This window comes from Artibeus jamaicensis, unplaced genomic scaffold (assembly GCF_021234435.1).
Source record: "Artibeus jamaicensis isolate MK-2021 breed Jamaican fruit bat unplaced genomic scaffold, CSHL_Jam_final contig_354, whole genome shotgun sequence".
NCBI lineage: Eukaryota > Metazoa > Chordata > Mammalia > Chiroptera > Phyllostomidae > Artibeus > Artibeus jamaicensis.
In genome coordinates, this window is record NW_026521803.1 from 45,198,598 (window position 1) to 45,221,937 (window position 23,340).

Sequence of the window (23,340 nt, forward strand, 5' to 3'; positions counted from 1 at the left end):
TGTGGCATTCATGCTGATGTGCGGCCGAAACTCCCTGGGAGCAGGCCGCAGGTTTTCGGGCCCTGGGCCGTTGTTCAGCGTGACCTCGGCCTCTCAGCCTGTGCTCTACTCAGGTCCCTGTGGGACTGATTCTTCTGGCTTTCAGACCTCCCGACCGGCTGCAGCAAATATGCTGCTAAGCGAGCTTTTCCATCCATGTTCGGTGCTGCAAACAGGGCCTTCCCAGACTGCTCATCTGTGAAGCCGGGAGGTGCGGTTGGGGGCGGGGGTGTGCTGAGAACGGAGCGTTGTCACCGTTGGCGGGATTACTTAGGTCCAGATAAACAGTTTGCTCTGTGCCACGGTTCTCACGCATCCGTGTGTGTGAGGGAGAGGGGGAGGGGGCGCGAAGTCCTCTGCGTGTTGGAATGAGCAGCGGCTCAGGGCCGTCTGGGCCCCTCTGTGAACGCAGAGGGCCGCCTGCTTGTCCTGCAGCTTCAGAGTGGCCCGTGGGGGGACACGGCAAGGAAGGTGGCGTGGTCCAGCTTGTTTATTCCATGGCCACTGTCTCCCCATCACCAATGAAGGAAACTCCCGGGGCTGGTGCCACTGGGGCTGCCTGCTCAGCAAGGCCGTGCTTGTGACTCGAATTCTGTGTAGATCCACATTCTTGTGGAGTTTGTGGCCACATTGAAAATGGACCTGAGTCTTTCAGAAAACGCCTCCAAACACCTGCTTAACCAGTTGAAAGGGATGGTGCTGATGGCGTTGCCGAGTCCCCTTCCCCCGCTTTGTGTGTGTGGTTTCCTGCAGCCTGAGGCAGCCTTCCCAGGAGAGGGGGTCCCCCCTGCCCACTGCAATGCAGGCACCTTCTCCCATCACTCCCGAGCTCCTGCCGCCGTGGAGAACCATAGGCCGGGAAAACAAAATAAGCCTCCATAGCACCTTTGGTTTAATAACAGAAAATAAACAAATAAAAAGCAGAAATGCTTCCCTAAAGGGAGCCACCCTTGAAGCCTTGAGGGTTCTGAGCGGGAGTTGGGGGTCCCGTCTCCACGTCCACCCCTGCCTCCAGCTGAATCCCACTACGAGGACAGGGCAACCTCCGGTGGCATGGCCCGGGCAGGTGGGGGAGTCAAATGGAGGACAGTGGAGAGCCAGAGCACTTGGTGCGCCACGCTCTGGGCTGGCACAGCCGTTTGCTGGTAGTTCCAGGGGCCTGGGTGAGTATCAGGGACGGGTGAGGGGAACGTGGATTTATGATGATCTTGAAACCATAGTCTCCCAAGATGTGTTCTGCAGTCTGAGGCCTCAGGTTTAAGCTCTATTAATTTTACAGAGCTGTCTGCGATTACCCATCTGTTTAAAGGTTAACTGTCTTCACACTCATGAAATGGGTATTTCTGTTTTGGTTCTTACTTTGTTCCTGTTAATGATTTATAAAACGCAAAACGCAAAGCCGGTGCAATAGCTTTAAATCTTCCGGAGGAAACACTCACCTGGCCAAACTTCTGATACACGCGGTGCTGTCCCAGCCCCTCACAGAGGCAACCTGGACGCAACCTGGACATGCTGCTCCTTCGCACGTCTCGCTCTGAATACGTGAAAGGAAACGTCCACCGCGCAGGTGCAGGCGGTTTAGGAAGGGAGGTACATTTGGGTGAATGCTGTGCAGTGCATGGGGGGTGCTGGGAGTTTGGACGTAGACTCTTTTGTCTTCTATGTAGACTGACTACCCTGCCCGAATTCGCATCCTTCAGTACCTGGACAGAAGTGTGCTCCACGCACACTCCTGTTGCACGGCCAGGGGCTTGTCTCCCCCTGTGGAAGAGCCCGTGATTCTTCTCTCTCGATGGCTTGGGAAGAATGGCCGCTTGCTCTGCAGATCTGGTCTTGAACGGGACGTGTAGCCAGCCCTGTGACCTGAGACCCTTTATGAGTCACCTGTTTAGCTTCGGGTTCTGCTGTTGGTAGGACCAACTGAGGGAGGTTAGCACTCCTATTGCTTCAGGTGCCAACCCTTCCCCTGTTGGTGGGAACGGTAACGTCACACCTCCAAAAGGGCCTGCAGCTACCCAGGTGCCCTGCCACGGGGGAGGGTCCCGCCGCCCTGGGCGGGGATGGAGCTGCCGCTCTGCTCGCCTTCTCCTGCGTCCCTGGTCCTGTTGCTAAGCTTCTGCCTCATGCTTGGCCGTGGATTTGGGTTACCATGGTTACCTAGAGTGTACCAGGGGGTGCACTAAATTCCAGCTCATGCTCCAGCCCAAACTTTCTGTTACGTAATCTCATCAGTGCAGGTTCTGAGCACTTCCCTCCCCCCTGGCATGTTCGTCATTTCATGAACTAGACACGCATGTTAACACCGTGAATGCCTTATAAAGCACACATAAAATAAACATGCAAGGGCTCTTGTGAGGGTGAAACGAAATATTTTTAAGCTCTGTATTTCTTTATCTCATTGAGTAACTGTGCGCACATCGTTTTCCCTGCAGAGGTCCTGCCGCCTGCTCTGGTGCGGGGCTGTGCAGTGACTTGTTAACTCTGGGTGCTGGGCGCCACCCTGACCGACACCCCCAGCGCACACTGGGGGCCCAGGGTGGGCTCCTCAGTGACGGGGGATGGGTTGAGCCTCATGACTTTTGTCCTGTGGTTTGGCTGAGCCGGGTCACCCCTGTCTCCTTGTCGCTTGTTGTTGCCGCACAAGGACTGTCTTCAAGAATCGTATGTTTGGCAGGAACCCTTCCTCAATCCCCTGCCCCCCTGTGAGTGTGAATCTGGTAAAAACCAGGCAGCACAGTCTGTGGGTCCCCCTCGCCAGCACAGGTGACCTGTACCCTGTCACAATGTGCCAACCAGCCCTCTGGCCCCGCAACGGATTACCCTGTTGGGTGAACACCAGCTCAGCCCAGGGGCCGAGCTCTCTCGCACTCAATTTAAATCCCGGCAGAAAGTCTTCTCTGAGCGAAGGGAACAGGGACTGCACTGGGAGGAGGTCCAGGTAGAAAAACTGGCCCTGGGGCACACTAGTCCAGCAACCTGGGGCAAAGGGCACGACCTCTGCCCCCCAGTTTCCTCCTCTGTAGAGCAGGGGTACAAAGGGCATGGATCCCTCAAGATGGATGGGGACCGAGCGCAGCAAAGCATCGGAAACAATGGTGGTGCCTTGTGCGTGCTGTGACGCACTGACTATTGCTACCAGCATCGCGGTTAAGACTAGCTGTTATTCTTACTGCCAATCAGTATTTTTTATTGTGCTTGAATCTGAATGGAGGTAGCAAAATAAGAAAGATTAAGACACAAGCCATAGATATTTAATTTAAAAGGTCAGGACTTGGTCAGAATTCATTCAGAGGGTTGATGCACAAACATCTATAGTTTCTGACGAATTACACAGCGGAGGCCGGCTGCCTTTGGGTCCCCGCGCCCTCCCTGCCCTTAGCCTCTGCCCAGGCGTTAACTTCCCTCACAGGGATGCCCCAACTCAGCGCCAAGAGGAGGGGGTGAAGACGCTGCTCAAGATATGGTTGTGTTCCCCACGGACCCCCTTCCTGTTGTACCCTTCAGCTTTCGTCCTTAAATCTCAGTAAGAAGATGCTGATATTTTAAAAAGCGCTCCTTTCTTTTTCCATAAGTAAAAGGTAGGACGATTTTTCATGAGCTATGTGGAGTGTGCGGGATGGTCTTGTGACTCCACTTGCTAGTTCGCCTGGGGCTTGGCTCAGAGCTCAGCTGGGGGCATGGTCATTGCTCAGCTGGGGGTGTGGTCATCACGGCGGTGGGCGTGGTCATCAACAACACTCCCTCTGAAGATTCAGACTGCTTTAGACCTGCTTTAGATTCGAGGCTGCTGATTACTTTTATGCCTGTCTTTGTCTTTCTCCCTGGCTCTGTTTTTTAAAAGTTGCCTTCTGCAAATGTTCTCCAGCTGTGGAGACATTGTTTTTCATCTGGAGCCTGCAATTGTTTTTAAGAGACTGATTCAAATGCGCGAGGAGACCCAGGGACTAGTATTTGCATTTAAACGGTAATTATTAGATGCTGAAACTGGGGCTGCAAGAATTTCTAATTCCCCTCTGGGATCTGGGGCCCAGCCTTTTCCAGGTCTTCCACCCACCCAGTGCGGAGCGTGGGGGGCCACACACACCCCAGAGAGAAGGTGCGCAGGGCTCAGGGACACTGTCCTCAGGATGCCCCTCAGTTGACCCCAAGTTTGTTTTGGTTCATTCAAGATCCCAAGGACAGACATCAACTTCACTGCACTGCTGAGTGGTGACATCACCTCTGGGGTCCCTGCAGGGGCGCCACCACCCAAGGCTGCTCCCTGAGCTGGTGGAGGGCAGCCAGGGGCTGAGACCATGGTGGGGGGGTGTCTGGGGCTTGGTTTCAATGACTGGGCCTGGTGACCTTTCTGGTGAGAGGGCAAGGCAAGCAAGAGGTCCTTGTGAATTTCTAGTGGCCAAAACCATCCTTCCCAACGGCAGCGCGTGACTCTTGCTTGTCTCGGTGGTACCAGTGACATGGCTGCCAGTGAGAGCCAGGTGCCAGTAAAGTACAGATGATGATTAGGTCACAGTTATATAAATACAAGTAAAAAATTACATGCGAACATTGGAGGGAAGCGGTCGCGTGTCGTATTATCTCTGAATAACGAGGGCAGGGCAACACGAGTGGTTTCCTTCCCTCTCTCTCCCCTCATCCTAAGATCCACCTTTTCGGAGTCACTGGAGCAGCAGGTGACGTCCGCCTGTACTGTGGGGCGGAGAGGTCCCCCCCCCTTGAACAGCAGACAGACGGTTTGTGTTCACGTGGTGTGTGGGACACAGGAGAAAGCAGCGTCCCAGGCAGTTCCGTTCCACGTCGCCAAGTGCCCCACAGGGGGCTGAGTCAGTCCCCCAGAGGATGGCGGGACAGAGCAGGCCAGTGGACTGGCTGTCCCTCGGGGGACACTTACTAACAATGTCTCAGGGGGAAGGAGAATGTTGGGTGGCCAGGGGCGGGGGGAGTCTCTGCAGCAAGTGCTGCCCAGAAGCCTGCCCCGAGTTGGCCTGTGGAGTGGAGGAAGCCTGGGTCGGAGGGGGAGAGGGGTCTGATGAGGCTCAGAGGTCAGAAAAGGTCTCTGAGAAGGTGGGATGTGTCACCAGCCACCCCAGGGCCCGTTGTCCTTGTCCCCTGTGCTCTCCGGGCTCCCCCTGGCCCACTGCTCCCCACAGACAGAAGCCGTGAGCACTGTCCCTGCCAAGAAGCCAGTCCCCAGTCTGTGGGGTGGGGCCCCATGGGGAGCTGTGACAGCTTTGAAAACTGGTCGGTGTGAGTGAGGCCCGAGGCCCGGCTCTGGCTGGAGCCCCTGAGATCTCAGGGAAAGAACCCAAAGGAGGTTATCGGACGCCCAGGTCATTCCTGCCTCTGCTTTTGGGTCTGTTCCGAAGCTCACAGCCCTGCCCAAGTGTGCAGGGGGGACTCGGGTGGGGAGGCCACTCAGGGCTGTGCCCACGGGCCACACCCTTTCTCGTGCACAGGGGACGTCCCCAGCTTCATCGTGTCCGCAGCACAACGCTGGCAGGTCGGGGCCCAGGCAAAAGGGGAAGTGTCCGCTGATAGGAACCGCAGCACCTACCCACACTTTACCAAAGACACCGTTTTCCTTCACATTCTAGGGACCCTGCTTTTCCCTTTGCTTGCTTCACTTCTGCAGCTCCATTTTCCACTGTCAAACATTTCAAACTTACTATCAAAATTAAGTAAAATGCTGTAACTCCAGCTGTGAACCTGTGCAGAAAAAAAACACAAAGAGTAAAAAGTCCCTAAGCAGAAAATAGCTCACCTGCGTCCAGGGCAGGGTCGCCGGCTCTGCCCTGAGTTTCAGACCCGAGGATGTTCCCTGAGAGACTCATTCCGGGGAAAGAAATGGTTTCCTCCTTAACTTGGCTCGAGGTCAAGAGTCTCGGCCCCTCCCTCCCGGTAAAGACACTAGAGAGCAGGGACTGGCGAGGGCAGGAAATGAAGGAGGGAAACAGGAGGTCGCAGGAGCGAAATCAGAACTAAGCTGCTTCCATGGCTCTGCCTCACGGGGGAAATTACAGCGGCTTGTTTCCAAAGTCTGTGGGTGGGAGGGGCGTATTGATGGTGCTCGTTGGAAGGCTGCGGTTTCAGAGGGCAGCTCTGAGACAAATGATTATTACTGGAGATCTGTAATTTGGCCTTCATGCCTGCAATACCTGCAGCATTACAGTGGATACTGTCATTACTTATTCCAACACCCAGTAAGACAGCACGCAGCAGGGTGCCCATCAACAGACGGATGGATGAAGAGCTTGTGGTATGTCCATTCAAGGAACTATGACTCAGCCATGAAAAAGGATGACTCTTATTATTTGCAGCAACATGGATGGACTGAGCAGGTATCAGGCTGAGTGAATAAGCCAGACAGAGCAGGACAAATGCCATGTGATTTCACTTGCATGTGGAATTTAATAAAACACAACAAACAAACAAAACAGAATACAGACGGACGGCAGACAGCTGGTTGCCAGAGGGTGGAGCCTGGAGCGGGCAGAGAGACAGAGAAAGGGGAATTCAAGATGCCAACACCGGTGAGGTAGGGTAGGGCATACGGTCGATAATATTGTGACCGCCCTGGGCCCTGGCAGGTGGCTGCGAGGCTGGTCCTGGTCGGCTAACTCAGGCGTCACAAGGACAACCAATGTCGGGTCACTGCATCTTACACCTGAAACTGTACTTTTTTAAAGAGACAACTTAGGCAGCTCTTCCAGACCCGGATTCCAAAAAACCACGGGAGAAAGATTCACTTTTCATTCCCGAGCTCCCTGCCTGGTGTCAGGAGGGTCTGGCCACCCCCCGCCCCCCCCCCCCCCCCCCCCGTTCCCGCTGGCACTGCGCGGAAATGCTGTGAAGAGGCAGCTCTGCCCCCCGGCATTCAGGGTCTTACACAACCCTTAACACGTTCCACTTGCTCTAAAAAACATGGCCCAGTGCCTTTGCAAGTAGGAGAGGTGCTAAGATTTTCAAACTCCTTTTAACACAATTTTGGAAAACATGGAGGGTTGCTTTTTTTAACTCCCAGAGAATTAGTTCATGGAGGATTTGTACAGAGCTGTTTTCATTTTTGAAAAAAAAATACAAGATGAGACGATGGTCAGTTTTCTTTTCTCCTCTCTTGTCTGCATTTTTATTGATTTCCCCGCCAGAAGCATATGTGTGCTTGTAATAATTCAACAGGAGCTGTGCTGTGTGTCAGAGGTGAGGGGTGAGGAATTCGGGGCTGTGAAGTGATGTCTTTGACGAGGCCCAGCGCCCCTCTGGGCCCCAAACAGCACACGTGTTCAAGATGCAGGACAGGAGGCCTCCGCCCGGACACGACGGGCGGGGGCTTCAGGTTCCGTCTCTGCCGCGTCCTCTGTGCCCGACTGGCCTTGGGCAAGACCCCGGGCTCCCTGTCCGGAGGGAGAAAATTGGGATGACAGAGTGACTCGGGCAAGCTGGAGGAGGGCTTTGTTCTGCACACAGAGGCTCTGGCCCAGGAAGGCCCACTCCGAGACCCTTCAAAGATGCTCTTTGTGGGAAATTTAAGCAAACACGCGAGTACAGAGAACAGAGCCTGCCCCCCAGCCCCAACAGCTGTCAGCTCTCCCCCAGTGGAGATGGGAAAGAATGTGCAGAACCCGCTGTAAACGGGGAACTCACACCTGCTGGGGGCGCAGTGCACCCTCATCTCCACCGCGTGGAACCGGGCGTTCGGGCGTGGACTTCCGGCGTCAATAAGCTTATCTGAATCCCGACTCTTCCTCCGACTACCCTGGCATCCTCAGACGTCACAGGGCCCACCCATAGACACTGCAGAATTTTTCTGCAATGTGAGGACTCTTACCGACAAAACCACCCCCACCGCAATAAGCTCAATGCCATTGTCACTGCCCCCCAAAGGACGGAAAATGCTTCCTTCAAATCGTGCAACATCCGGCCAGTGTTCTCTCTGGTCGTTTTGTGTGTGTGTCTTTCTCCTTTTTTCCAAACTTGAGTCCCAACCAGGCCTCTGCACTGCATTTGCCCCACATGCGTCTTGAGGGTCTTAAACTGCAGGGCCCCCCTCTGTTTGTTTCCTGGTCGTCTATTGGCTGAAGAAATGGAGCGCTCGTCCCGTGGGGTTTCCCACGCTCTGGATTTGGCTGGTGGCATCCTTCTGGGTTTTATACCAAGTTCTTCTATCCCCGCATGTCCCGTAAACTGGAACTTAACTCTTGATGGTTTTAAAATGTTTCTTCAAGAATAATTCACAGCCCTCTGATGCTGGTTGGAGAGATGTCGAGACTTGTGAAACCTTTGAAACCACTTAAAAATGCTCCAATGCTTGTTACTTCTAACAAGCCACGAGCATGCATCTCTATGATGCTCAGAATGGAGGGGCGGCGCGGGCAGGGTTATTCAGTGAGCCAGTCTTTCAGAAGACCCCCACTGGTGCTTCTGAAGGCCAGCATAAGGCCAGCATAAGCCCAGACCGGGGACAAAGGAGCCCTCAAGGAGAACTCGAACTGGGGGAAGCTTCAGACAGGCCTTTCCAGAATTTCGGGGGGGAGACAAACTCCTGCCTTGCTCTGGGAGGGGCGGGGCGTTCCTTGCTTTTCCCATTTGTGTGCTTCCCATTAGAAGGATGTGGTCAGCATCAGGACAGACCCGGGAGTTGTGCCTAGTGTGGAAACAATTTGTATAAATTTTTTTTAAAGCATGAATTTGTTGAGCTGTGGTCATGAAGGTGTCCTTATACGGCATTTCCATTTTTTAAAAAAATCCAATCTGCCTACATATTCACTCAAAAGAGAAGAGACAGCCAAACGTGCCCGCCTGTCTCACTCCTACGACCCAACCCCGAACCTGGTTTGTGCCCCAAATGACCAGAGGCAGGTGATGAGCTGCATTTCGTGGGAAGGTGAATAGCTTTCTGAAGGTGAACTTGGCACCGGCAGGCACCAGTGACTCCGCCCACCAGAGGTGTGCGTCTCCCGGCGTGGACCGCCCAGGAGAAACCCTCCCCGTCGGACCGCAGACGTGCGGCTGCAGCCACTTCCATCAGCATGGCTTTCGGTCGGTCCTGGGGACACATGACGCTCTGCCCGTCAGGTGCACTGGGCGGGGCCTGGGTGCCGTCAGGGAGCGTCCCACGTCCCTGGGTCTGTTTTGCATGGGACAAGCAGGCAGTGGGATGAACACGCCACATGTCCACACACTCAGCCCGTGGCCGATTTCCCATCTCACGCGGCTGACATGGGGGTCCTGACCAGGATGCCCCCTCACCGGTGCAAACTGACCCAACGGGTTCAGAAGCGCAGGTGGGAAGAGGACTTTTCCGTCCTGGACGCCTGTCCCTTCTGGGCAGCAGCGGCCCAGTTCCCCTCTGCAGACAATGCCGCCTCGCTCTTCAAACTACTTTGATCTTCCCAGGGAAGGAGGTGTTTTGAAAATGTGACAGGCACTCGAGTGGCAGATAATGGACTGATGGAGGGTGCGTAGGGGAGCCCTGAGGGCCGTCGCCGGCGAGGCAGGAGGCGTTACACACGGTTCGGGTATGACCCAGCCCTCCAGGACAAAAAATGAGAGAGGCATTTAATTGGAACACTTAGCAATCACAAAAGCCAGACAGAGGTTAAATTGTTTTGAGCAAGAGAAATTAATACATTAAAGGTTACATTTCCCACTGTGAGGCAGCGAGCCAGGCCCCTGGCGGCGTCAGGGCTCCATGAGGCGGGGACGGCTCTGAAATGATGGCGGACCCTTAACAAAAGGCGAAGGCAGAGGAAGACACTTCCCAGCAGGAGGGTGTGGGGAAGGATAAAGACGCAGAGAGAGCTCATTAAGAATGAATTGCAGACCATAAACATGTGAAACCACTAAGTGTGGAGCTCTATCTGTTATCTAATGGCTCAGAAATTACAAAACTGGCAACGACTTTCAGAAAGGGGTTGACTTTGCAGGAGGTTGTTCACCATCACACACACACACACACACGCACACACGCACACACAAGAGGTATCCTTTTTTTTAGTTGGGCAAGAAAATCTCTCGTCTTTGTAAATCAATGCAATTTAAGCCACCTCAGGCCATCCTCTGGCAGATTTTCTCCTGTATAACGATTGCACATTGTCTCAGATTCGGTTACGAGGACGTTGAAATGGACAGGAAGCCGTGGGAGGGGGAGGAGGAGGCGGGGAAGTCCACACGGGCGTTGCCCGTCCGACTGCGGGCTGACCCGCGACTTTGTCCTGGGGAAGGTCTGGAAAGCTCCGTCAGGAAAGCCTTTCCCACGGTTCCCCCGAGTGGGCTCACGCTTCGTCCTGAGGGAGGGCGAGTCCATCTGTGTTGTTGTGAGTGGAAGGGTTTGCCAGACACAGAGTCTGGCCAGATGAAATGAGCGCATGGACCCTCGGTGCACGCTCTCCCTTCCCCCGGGCACACCCTCCCCCTGGCAAGGAAAAGGGACCTTGGAACTGGAGTGACTGGAGACTCTGTGCTCTGGCCACCCGTGAAGTCTCCAATCCACTGAGGGATTTGGCACTGTGCTGTCCACCGCCCTACGCCGTGCGACCCACCCAAGTCAGAAACGGCAGCAAAGCCCGGAGCCCCGTGACTGGGCAGCACCCCCCAGGTCCCTGAAGTGCCTCCCGGGGAAACGGGTGACGCTCTGGTGACGTGTCACCCCCTCCCTGAAAGAGCTGAGCTCAGAGCAGCCCGGGAGAGTGCTGGGTGGAGAACAAAGCCCTGCTCACAGCTTCGAGAAGACAGGACACCACGTCAGTGTGACGTCCAGTGGGCTCCAGCACTCAGAGGGAGCACCTGCGTGGGGTCAGCACTTGGTGACAGCGAGCCCCACCTCAGCCCCTTCTCCAGTCCCCCCAGAGACACGGATGTGGACAAAGCTGTGGGCCCCTTTCTCAAGGCCTCCGGCTCTGTGGCTCCCGGCCACCTTTTCACATCTCATCCTTCCAGAGCAACCACCGGGAGAGGGGACAGGGTTTGCGTAAACCACAGGGCCTCTGAGTAACTGTCCCTGTTAAGAACCCTCAAGAGCAGATGTTCATCACCAAAGTGGGTCCCCAGAGGGTGTGACAGAGCCTCCCCAGGGAAAGCACCTCCCCCCCTCCCCGTCTGTCTCCCTGCCCTGCCATCACCGGGCTCGGCGTTTGAGGACAGGAAACTCTGTTCTGTGGCTGACCCGACCCTTGGTCAGCACCTGAGGCCTGCGACTTCCTGCTGGACCGATGGTCCTTTCTCCAGTGAGCTCCTGAGTGGCGCGTGAAGATCATACCACATGTACTACATACATATAATAGATGCGTTTACATGTGTATAAATATATATATTATACATTTTTGAGGAATACATATTTTGCACATATATATTTTGAACAATAGGTTTGCATTATGAGCATGGCCGTGCAGTTCAACACTGGCATCTCGTGTTTTCAGCATGTTGCGTGATCACATTTTCTAGTGAGGCAGACCCGCCCTCTGCTGAATGGTCGCATGGGGTCCTGGGTCTGCTCCGTGAGGGTCTGACCTGCCCAGGACTCAAGCAACATTCCAAAATACTCGAGAAGGGTGCGCGTGGAAGCCAGTATTCACAGGCATGGGCCACACGGATGAGGGTCCTCCTGAGGACGTGTCGATGGCATTTGTCATAACTTGGTGAGGCATTGTGTTCAACAGGGGTGGCAAGTGTGGCTGAGGACAGGCTGTACGTATTCAGAAACCTGAATTTTTATCTGTTCTTTAAATTGGACCACAGTGCCCTTAAATGAACAGTTCTCAAGCTCTGGGGTCCCAAGACCCCTTAACACTCTTCATATTTATTGGTGACATCAAAGAGCTTTTTATTCATGTGAAATATGTCTATTGGTATTTACCATATCAGAAACAGAAGTGGAAAAAGTTAGACATACTTCTTTATTCATTCATTTAAATACAATATTTTAAAATTGCTGTTTATTTTACGCTAATGCATTTTTAAAATAAAATAACTGCCTTTTTTCGAAAGCAGAAAATGAAATATTGAGTGACTGGCATTGTTTACCACTTTGCGAACTGCCTCACTGTGGGGCTTAATAGACGTCCGTGTTTTCATACCTGCTGCGTTTCACTCATGATGCCACGTGGTGCCTTTGTTGACATATATGGAGAAAATCTGGTCTCATACAGCTATGCACTTGGAAAAGGGAGACATTTTCTAATAGCCTTTCCAGATGACTGTAGACATTCTCCTGTGATATTGCACCAAAACTCGACAAGTTTCCTTAAAAGTTACGAGTAACGTGGGATCTGAAGCCAATCACTGAACGTTGGTACCAATATCACAACCCACGGGCCTCTCTGGCCCTGGGAATGAATTTTTAACCTGTGTGTGACTTGGCCACGTTTTGCACTGGTTTAAAAATATTGGCCCACTGAGCTACACCCATCTCCCAGAGGCTGGCCAATTTCGTTATCCGCCATCAGAACACTGAGTTCGTTAGTATCGCCCCATCTCATCAGGAAGGTCGCGTATGTTTCCAGAAGCTGTGGTGACAGATGACATTTTTCAAAATTCTAATTTTCATTCAAAAGGTTGAATTTTATCCTTGGCAACAGCCGTCGCCTGCTGTTTTCTTTAGAGTTTCACGCTCCCTTTTGTTGGTCTTGGAGAAAGTTTTCTGCCTAACACCCAGGTGTCAGGAACCCTCACTTTCCGTCTTGGGAAGAAAACTCTGCTCCGTGGCCGGTTCTGTCCCCCACCCCCCAGGCCATGCTGGAGCTTCCTGGGGTCCCCCGCTTCTCTGGGGGTGGCTCGCCCCCCTGCACGCGACACCCCGTCCATCACTCAGGACAGCACGGTGGCGCGGGTTCGAGGACCAAGGTTTACTAAAACAATTCCCACTGCTTCCTCAAGGCGAACAGCACCCAGGAGCAGGGTGAAGAGGGGGTTGGCCTCCCGGACGGCCGAGCAAGCCTCGCTCGGTGCCCACAGGTGACGATGAGCTGTACTTGGATGGACACCGATTTAAAGCAGGATTGTTAAAGGTAATGAGGCATATTCAATTGCACTGTCTAACATAAAAATAATTAATACAAATAAATCAATTAATGCAGAATTTGAGCCAGTAATAAGTAAAATGATTTAAAATATTATTTATGTAAGCTAATTGTAATACTTCGTTCTTCTAGATCACGATGGATATAATACAGGGTGGTATGGAGTATACGTGTCTGATTTATCAATACATAATCACAGCTATTTTGGGTCTGCATGCGCAAACTTTTAGAGACACACAGGGTCTGACAGAAGTAACGCCTGCGTGAGTGTGGTTGGTGCAGTAGTAATATGGCTGCAATAATTTATAGTTTTAATTTGAAAATTTCGTCTGAAATGTCAAACGGTGTGCTTGAGCGTGATACTGTTCAGTCACAGAATTACATGCTTCTGATTTTGTAATAAAAGATTTTGTAATAAAAAAGGGGTGCTGTTTGTGCCAGACCAGATTTATATATGTTCTCCCCTCACATAGGTGCTTGTAAGCAAATAATCGGGAGCTCCTAGGAACCTGTGGTTCCTGGACAGCCTTTAGGGCAGGGAGGGCGGCTCAGAGGGGGAGGGGGAGGGAGAGAGTTCCCCAGGGAATGGCGGGGGCGGAGCCACTTGGGGGCAGCCTCCGCCTGGGGAGGGCTGGGGAACAGAGCCCTTGGGCTACAGCTTCTGCCTCCTGTCCGTCCCTCCCCTGCCACATCCAGTCATTCACAAAGTCCCCCAGACCCTGCCCACCTGCCTGACAGCCCCGAATCCGTCTTCCCGCAGCCGCCCGCCTCCCCGTGGCTGCACGCTGGGTCCTGCTCACGCCGCCAGTGTGGACTTCCCGACCTCGGAATTCGAGTCTCCTCCGACTCCTGCGGACTCCTGGGTGCAGCTCTGGCTCCTCAGGCAGCCCTCCTGCCTCTGACCTGGCTGCACCGCCCCCTCGGCCCCTCTCTCCCAGCTCCCACCACCCCCAGAGATGGAGCTCAGTTCTGCACGTGCCATTCCTTCTAGGGATGCTCTTGCCCCACCTGCCCTCATCCCTCCCCCCCATCCTCTTCTTTGGTACCCACGCCGACCCCTGACCTGGATGAAACCAGGTTCTACAAAGATCCAATCAGCTCTTCTCTCCTTTGGGAGGGTCTTCTTCAGTTTCGGGTGGAACCCAGGCCACCTCTTTGCTTCCTCCTGTAGCCACGGGATTTCCCCTTCCCGGGATTCCGAGCTTCAGTTGGTCTGTCTGAGAAAGGTGGGTCCCCTTGCTTATCGTTGGCATCAGTGAGGTCAGCCGATTTGGTGCCTGGTGCTGCACTGGGCCCCTAGGCCCGCCGTGTGGCTGATCCCTGCTGACAGGACCTCTCGCCCCCCTGTGTTTGGCTGTGTGTTTCTCTTAACACCGTGCTCCGAGTGGGTGCTTACGGTCCACGGTGACCATTTTCTGCCACTCTGACCCCCTTCTGGATGCTGCAGAGGCCCCCCAAATGCTCGTTCAGTGGACGGCAAGATAAAATCAGAAACGAGAGCAAGAGACCATGGACTGCTCCGCTTGGTCTGGAAGCCACCAGCCACATGCGGCTGTTGAAATTTAGATTTCAATATGTGTAAATTAAATCAGATTAAAAATCAGTCCCCCAGTCACTTCAGCCACATCTGAAAGTGCCCAATGGCCCCATTTGGCGGGAGGTGACCACATTGGCCGGCGCCACCTGGAGAACATCCTCGTCCTGGCGGGAAGTTCCGCCGGGCAGTGCGGCGACTCCCCGCGTGTCCGGCCAGTGCGCTGATTCCCTGCCTCATACTCTGAAATGAGGACTTGCGCGCCAGTGCCTTTGAGAGGGAAAAGTGATGTCAGTACTCATGGTGACACGGTGTAGAAGCTCAAGCGCCCAGAAAGCCACTCCACGCCGTCACGGAGCGTGGGGAAGGCGTGGCCGCAGCAGAGGGCCCGTGGCCCTGGGACTGCTCGGCTCAGCACCTCATGCTGCCCGGCCTGGGCTGTCGGCCCGGACAGGGTGGTGGGGTGGGGCCGCCAGCCCTGCTGCGCTGGGGGCTCCGTCATGGAGACGGGGCGGCTCGTTAGCTCGACTGCAAGGGTGGCGGGGAGCCATTTTTGGTCTGTCCTTCTGCTGTTTGTAGCGTGGCCGCAGCCAGAACAGGCATTTAACGGCCTTTGGGGAGACCCGTCTGACTGCACTTGGTAGGCCTGTCACCACTGACGGGCTCTCTTTTCCTGGAAGTGACACAGCATGCCTTCGTCAGCCGAGCGGCTCCATCTCCTGTGGGCTTCCGTCCACTTCTACCAGAGCATCTACCGTCGTTGCCACGGTGCCAAATGCGCGGATGGTGCTCTGGGACCCCATTTCTCTTGACCTCGCCTGTGCTTCTAAACAGAATAACAAGCAATTGCCTCTAACGTTCGAGTGGAAGCCAATTTCCAGGGCCAGGACTGGCAGGTGGGGATTCGCAGCGGAGAGCCACGGCTGCACAGGCCTCTCTCTTGGTCTAGAACTTCCTCTCACGCCTGTGCCAGCGGCACAAATCCCGTCCAGAATGCACACCGCTTGTTCGTGCGCCATCCCGGCTCTTTGGACGAGAGGGCATCATTTGCTGGTGCACTGCCAAGGCAGCAGAAGTCGGGGACAGCTTTCGGGTTCGCGGTGCCAGCAGAGGCTCAGAGGCAGGAAGGGCTTCCCTGGATCTGAACCGCGCTCGGCCCAGGCTTTCAGGATGATGGATGCCCTGCCGCACGGAGCGCCCATGGCAGTGCGGCGCACCCGGGCTCCAGTGGAGTCCTCGGGCGCACGGAAGGCGTGTGCAGGCAGGGAGCGTGTCCCAGCGCCAGCCCCAGACCCTGGGGCGTTAGGGACAGCACAGACGCTGGAGGCCACCCAGCTCCAATGCCCACTTCTGTGGACAATGAAAAGGACACCCGATGAAGCAGAATGACATCCCCACGGCAGGGGACCAGGACCATGGCCAAGTTCTCTCCACTTCTGGACTCCTGTGGCCACTGTGGTCCTTGCTGCCCCCATGTTGAATCTGACACCTGGGTGGCAGTTGTCCCGTTCAGAAATTTTGTCTCCCCAGCTGAACTCTGACCTTCAGGAGGCTAGAGATGATTTTTCTTCGTTTTCTTTGTTTTTCTCAAGGAATGGGCATAGTCCAACCAGAAAAGACAAAACCGACACAAATAAAATCGATAAAGAGCAATCGCATATCAAACCACGTGTCAGGTAGGATGGGAATTCAGAGGAAGGGGATATTCGGGCAGACTCAACCCCTGGGAGGATTCACAGCACCTAAGCCTCCTCCGAACAAGTGGACCGGCGGGAGGAGGGGTCCGAGGCTGCACCCCCGCACAAAGGCTTGAGTGGCCCACTGGGCTGCACAAGGGGGGCTTTGGGGAAACGGTGGCAGAGAAGGTGGGGAGGTTAATTAAATGCCACGAGGGCCAGGTGGAGGGGTCTGTGCCCTCACAGTAGCTTTTGGTCGCTTTTGAGCTGGAAGCAGCCCGCATCTACTGCAAGGCAGATGGGAAGTGGTGAAGGAACGGAGGGGCCTCTCAGGGTGATTTGCAGAGTCTTCCTCACACGGTGAGTGAGATCAGAGCTTGTGGTTAGACGTAAACTGAGTCTAAATCCCAACATCGCCCTTCCTAGCGGTGTGGCCCTGGGCAAGGCCTAGTTCTTCGTTCCCGGCCTCGGCTTGCTACTCTGTGAAATGGGTTCACGTAACTTATTTCCAAGGACTGAGGTAAGGCCAGGTGTGATAAAATACAGCAGGCGCTTCGTTCAGTGCCTGACAAATGGAAAACACCCACTCGAGGGTGGTCGTCCTGGTTCCCCCTGACTGTAATGACACTGCATCATGGATTCAGTGGCCGAAGGTGACAGGAATTTATCTGGTCACAGTTTTGGAGGCTGGAGGTCTGAGATCAGCATCACTGAGCAAAGTCAAGGTGCCAGCAGAGCCCCCGCCGTCCGGCTGCTTTCGGGCGGATCCCGCATCCTCCCGTCCTGCACCGTCCGGGGCTGTCATCCTCGCTCTGCAAGGCCAGCGGTGGGACGCTTTCTTTGTGGCTCTGCGTCTCTCTGCCCCGTGATCAACTTGCCCTGTGCCTCCCTCTCATCAGGGTGCAGGTGGTCGTCACCTCTGGTACCGCCCCCCAACAACCCAGGACCCCGGATTCGTGTCCTGTGGCTACATGACAAACACCCCCAACCTGAGTGGATAGGAATGACTCTTCTGTCACCTCTCGGGGGGGCCAGCATTCTGAAACGGGGGTGTCTGCCCTCTGCCGCTGCGTCACTCTGCCCCTCCCTCGTCACGTGGTTCTTCTCTGTTTCTTCCCTTCTTGTGAGGACCCCGGCTGCTGCACTTGGACCCTGCCCGGCTCCACTGTGGCCTCCTCCTGGGTTCGTTGTAACTGCAAAGACCCTATCTCCAAATAGGGTCACGTTCTCAGGTACCCAGAACAAGGACTTGAACATAGAATTTTGGGGGACACCCTCCACCCCTGACTTGGCCCTTTTCAAGATCTTTGACTTTATCATGCTGTGAAACCCGTGGTGTCACATAAGGACACGTGGACAGGCACCCAGGGCAAGGGCCTGGACATCTCGAGGGGCCAGAGGACCGGAGCGGTCGCTGCGTGGGAGCTGAAAGAGTGGGTTGGTTCTCTGTCTCCCGCTCACTGATTAGAGAGGACAGGCATTGGGCCCGGTCCCTTCCAGTCGGACAGACCGTACCTGGCGCCCAGTGCCTCTCCGTTCCTGCCCCGTCGGGAGGGAGACTGGTTCAGGCACAAAGCAGGTCCCTCAGACAGGACTAGAGAGGGAACCGTTTACCGTAACAATGAAGGGGTTCAGGAAACCAGGGACATCCCAGAGAGGAGGAGCTGTGGGGGACGGAGGGGGACAGAGAGACGCTCCAGGAGTCCCAGGCAGGAGCCTGAGGTGACAGGAGGGCAACTGGGGCCCGTGTCACCATGGGGCGGAGTCACACTCTCACCTAAGGCGCCTCCCTGCCTCGACTCCCTGCATATTTCTGTCCGTCCTCAACAGCTGGCTCCTGTTGTCTGACCATTTCTTGCATTTCTCTGAGACCCCAGGGGTGTCATGGCTTGTGGGGGGCTTCTTGGTTCTCCGGCAGTGCCTTCCTCTGACCAAGCTGGAGTTCCCCAGGGGACAGGGATACAGAAATGGGGGACCGTGAGGAGAAACGCCAGAGACAAGAAGACAGTGACTGTCACATTTCTTCTGCGGTCCCCGCACGGTCAATGCTGGCTGGCCCAGGTCCACCACGGGGATTCAGCAGCATTGCCTGAAGGTGTGCGGGTCTCAGAGCCAGGGCCGGCGGGACAGGCTCAAACAGCACCGTAGATAAAAACCAAGATGGCCAGCGGTCTGTGGGCTGAAGAACAGCCCCGCACAGGTGTTGAAATCTGCCGTGTTTGTTTACGGTCACCTCCGCCCTGTACGGTGGGCACATATAAACACCCACGGAGAGCACAGGACCCTGGCAAGGCCCAGAGCACGGCGGGGGGGGGGGGGGGAAGCTGGTAAAAACCCCAGCAGTTGGACCCAGGACAACAGAAATACAGAGTGATTGACCCCTTATTTAAAACCCACAGGCACCTTCTTGCTGGGCACTCTGGACTCTGTCCCTGCCATGTGGCAGAAAATAAGAGAAATGTTTAGGGTTTCACGGAAACATTTCAGAGCCTGTATTATACCTCGACTTTCTTTCCCTTCCACCGAGACATCCTTTGCTGGAGCCCTTTATCTAGTGCTTTGTATACATATTTTTAATCCTATACAAAAATGATAGGATGTCAAGAAGGATCTATAATAACACCATTTTTTTCTTTCACTTCAAAGACTTGGCAATTTCTGATCCGTGTGACATTCACACTCCTTCAGGGTCAAACAGCATCTTGCAGCCTTCATAAAATGATTAAATATTTTAAACAGCTCCTGCTTATACCTCCATCGCCCCTGGAGACTGATACTGTTATCGTTTTTGTCAAAGCCAGTTTCCATCCGCATTTGTCATTCCTGCTTGCATTTATGAGTTATCAATCGTCAGTCAACATGCAAAGTAACTGATGTTCTTTGGGCGGTATTGGATGGTCTGTCTGGGGCTTTTAATCAATGCTGATTTTTATTTTCCATACCCGTACATAAATCTTCACCCTTCCGGGCCACATATAATGCATTTGTACGAGACGCCGTGACAGAAGCAGTAGTTATATTATCAAACATTATACCTCGGGGCTAACTGAGTACCGAGGGCTTTCGGAGGAGGGAAGGCTGGGAATTACCGCGTGGCGGACGCAGTTGCAGGAGAGCGAGTAAGCGATGGGTTGTTGCCGTTGATAAATCAACATCCTGCGAGCTAATCCTTCTCACTTAAATGCAGTCCGAACCCCCTCCCTGATCCTCTGCAACTGAGTCACTGTTTCTGAAAAGGCGAAGTTTGCATAATCTACACAAATAATAATGAGCCGTGTTTTCTATTTCCCTCGTGTTTCCCCGGGGGCATCCATTCAAATGGCAGAACGGAACTTTCTTAGCTGATCACTGGAATTTTCCATGCCATGTTTCATCTTCAGTTGATCTAAGACAGCATTTGCTGTGCCCTTTAAAAGGGCATTTGCCTAGTTGGACAGTCGTCATTGCAGAAATCATTCAAATGAGGCATTAGTGCCCGGCGGAGTCCAAGGGTGTGTGGACACCCACGGTTGTGGGGGTCATGCCGGCATTTTCCCAGCCAAGCGAGGAGACATAAAAAGGCTCAGCGGGGACCACTGTGCAGCCTGTGGAGCCCAAGAACCCGCAGGTACCCATTAGCTTTCTTGCAAGGTGAGGACATTAACAACGACCTCCACGTGTTTTCTTGCCACCTGCTTCTTCACGGGCCCCTGAAAGCTAATGGATCCTCCCTCCAACTTCAGGCCCCTCCTGCTTCTCTGGACTTTAATTGCCCTCGGCTTAGCTTCCTGGGCCGCCCAGCCCAGAAGGGCAAGGTTTGCTGGGCAAAGCGCTCTGGCTTCGTTCATTCTCTGGGATTTGCTGCAGAAACCCAGAGCCCAAAGCTTGGCCGCTGCTACCAACTTATCTTGGGAAAGCTTTGTGGCTGTGACACTGCCCCCCAGCGCACTGGAGCTAGGAAATCAAACTCGGAAGTAAGCAGGCCCTGTGGAGGGCTGGCCGGGGGTCAGGGGCCCATGAGCCAGGGGTCGGCCAGCCTGGCACCCTCCTACCCCAGGTCTCTTCAGAGGGCCATTCCCCAAAGCGCCTTCTGCACAGCGAAGCCAAGAGCACAGAGTCCATGGAAATGGCTTTCTCCGTTATGTCAAGAGGCAATGTGTTCTGTACCGAACTCAAGTGCTCGCAGCTTCACAAAGCCAGCAAGCTGCCAGCTTCACTTGGCAGTGTGCGTGTTCAATAAGCAGCATGTGATAACTTCAATATTTATTTATCTGAGCGCGGGGGGACTCACTCCCTCGCCAAACAGGAAATCGCTGCCATCTCCGCATCTTCAAAGCAGACTGAAGCCCTGCGTCCTCGCGTCGGCCGTGCATAATGGGCGGCTGATGGCCAAGACCGCTTCCTCGGCTTGTCCCTGTTCTGCACCTTGGGACAGCCGGAGCAAGGCTCACTCCTCTTGCACTGAGTGGATCTTCGAGTGTGGCAACAGTGACTGTCCCCCGCACCTGTGTCCTCTCTCCTGAGCATCTCTCAGGTCCTGCTCATGCTCATCATCCCTTCTCTTTGCTGTCTCCTTGGCACACTCTTGGCAGGGCCCCCATCCTTGTCAGACACCTGCTGGACCAAAGCCACCACACGCGGTTGGGTCAGGTCACAGCAAAGCAGCGTTACCACCACTGACGTTACGCACTCTGCTCTCCCGGCCCCATGCTCCCAGGTCACTGTGAGTCTGTTCCGAAACAGGCTCCACGACGGCCAAAGGGCCTACGGGTGTCAGGCGAGGGGCGAGGCCCTGGCACACTGGCACTCAGCCGTCACCACGCTCCCCCAAAACGATGCCCTCTCCTGCATACACTGGGGCTCTGTGTGGCCAGCACTTCTTGGTGGCCGGGCCTGCATTGTCCCTTTTGCACGGACAATGACACTAGCTTGAGTGAGACCACATGCTGTTCCTAAAAATCCCTCCATGGGGATTTCCTTGGGTTGTCAGAGCTGGTTCAGTTGTTCTGGGGTCTCAGTAGCCGTTCAGAGATGCCGCCACCTCTTCCTCCAACACGGGTTCCGTGCAGGTGAGCCCGGGCCTCGGAGGGGAGCACAGAGAGGGGGGCAGTGGCGGGGGTGGCGCAAACCTCAGGGAAGGAACACAGGGCTTCTTCCGGGTTGGAGGACAGAGGGGCCAGAGTCACCTGGGGGAAGGGCACAGCCCTTAATAGATGGCCCTGGGTGACCGAGTCCTGGGAGCAATGTAGAGTTTTCTGGATAATACACTTTTCTCCATTCTCACAATACTTTGTTTTCTAGTTTTAATTGAAGTGGGGCTTGATTCCAAGCTCAATACTCAGAGTTTTTTGACTTAAAACCAGGAAGATTTGGAAATGTGTCTGTATCTACAACCGTGGTTTTCAACCGGCGTCAACTTGCCCCCCCCAACCCAGGGGGCCTTGCGGGAACATGGGGAGGCAGTCGTGGGGGAGGGCAAACTGCCTACTGGCGTCTCAGGGGCGGAGACCGGGGATGCTAGAAACAGCCCGCAATGCTCAGGCAGCCCCGCGACAAGGAGTGATTCGTCCAATACCGCAGTGCCAAGGCTGGAACACCGCGAAACCTCGAGAAGTGGGTATTTACACAAAAGGGGGAAAAAGGAGGAAAGAAAAATGAACCTGTTCGTAATATGAATTTATATATTCTAGCCAGTGTAAGATAAGAGAAGACAATATGTTTCTCTTTTCTGCTCGATAAGAACTGATAAATGTTTATTAATGTGGTATTTTTTAACCTGATTTTTTTTTTAATACTGAAGTGCGCACTTGAGAAACGCCGTTTCTATAAAGGCAGCAGGGATGGGAGGAGATGTAGTTCTGACATATTTAAACATCTAAATTGCATTTATATGGAGACAACGAGCTTTGGAAAAAAACGATGCTTTTCATATTTATTTTAAATTTTGGACGAATTACAGCAAATGCAGTTAAATTTAATTTCCGGATTTGTGAAGCTGTGCGTGATGGCTGTTTTGCTTCTCACGACAGCCTGTGTGTCAATATTGCCGGGAGGAACCAAAGACAGATTCCAAACGACAAATTTGCAGATCGTTCCAAAAGGAGAACATGAGGATTTTGGCAAAGGGTCCATGCGATCCCCGCCTATGACTTTGAGATGAATCTTTTCTCTCTGGGAGACTTTCGCATGGCTTGTCCCGAGGTAATTATTCCGGGGAACTGGCGTGGGCTCCTGGGCCAGAAGCAGCCACACGGGCTCCCGGGATTCCCATGGTGCCCCGCTCCCCCTTGTCCTCTGGCAGCGAGGTGATCACGCTTTGCTTGCCCTTCTGTAAGACGGCAGGACAGCAGACACACTTACTTCTCAGGGTGTGGTTGGGATAGTGGAGGGAGGTCCAGGATCCAGAGTGACTGTTCAATAACATGGTCATTAATCACTGCTGTGATGATTGTCATAAAATCATCCTAGGTCCTCATCCGAGGGTACTGGTCTCTTGGCACTGTGGTAACAACGTTCGGCAAACCGGGTGGTCACACCGTCTGATATTTAGTCTTTTATTGCTCCAGAGGCTGAGGCCCTGGTGGAGGAACTGGCAGGTCCTGGCCCTGCTCAGGCTCGTGGTAGGGACCTCCCCCTGCCCATCTCTGAGCCTCTGGCGTGGCCGGCATCCTGTGGCTTGGAGGTGCACCCCTCCCATGCCTGTCCTCACTGTCACTTGGCATTTGCCTGCACATCTCCCTGTCTCTTCTTGTAAGGACAGCTGTCACATTGGGTTTGGATTAGGGCCCACCTGAACAGAGTGGGACTTCCTCTGAACTTGACTGCTTCTGCAGAGAGCCCATTCCCAAGTGCGGTCACCTTGGTAGGGACTGGGGTTTTGGAAGCAGGCCTATCTGTTTGGGGTCCACAGTGCAGCCCCCACACCTAGTATCTAAGCAAGACCCCGATAAAGTGGCCTCGTTGAACTTAAATGGGAACTGCAAAAAAGCGCTCAGTTGTCTGAAGGTGCCATAGTGTGGCGGCTCTCCTCTGGGGGCTGGAGGACAAGCCTGGCAGGTGGACAAACTGCAGACACCCAGACGGAAATGCAGACAGGAGC

At 54.2% G+C, this 23,340-nt stretch overlaps 1 long non-coding RNA gene across 2 annotated transcripts; it reads left to right on the forward strand.

The window, feature by feature from the left end:
* Positions 1–1,501: 1,501 nt before the first annotated feature.
* Positions 1,502–14,697, forward strand: LOC119049463 (uncharacterized). 2 transcript variants are annotated; one of them, XR_005082522.2, is made up of 3 exons: positions 1,502–1,629; positions 12,910–13,040; positions 13,813–14,697. It is a non-coding gene; the product is annotated as an uncharacterized LOC119049463 (long non-coding RNA). The 2 variants fall into 2 exon arrangements; XR_005082526.2 differs by having other exon boundaries at positions 1,502–1,606.
* Positions 14,698–23,340: the final 8,643 nt, after the last annotated feature.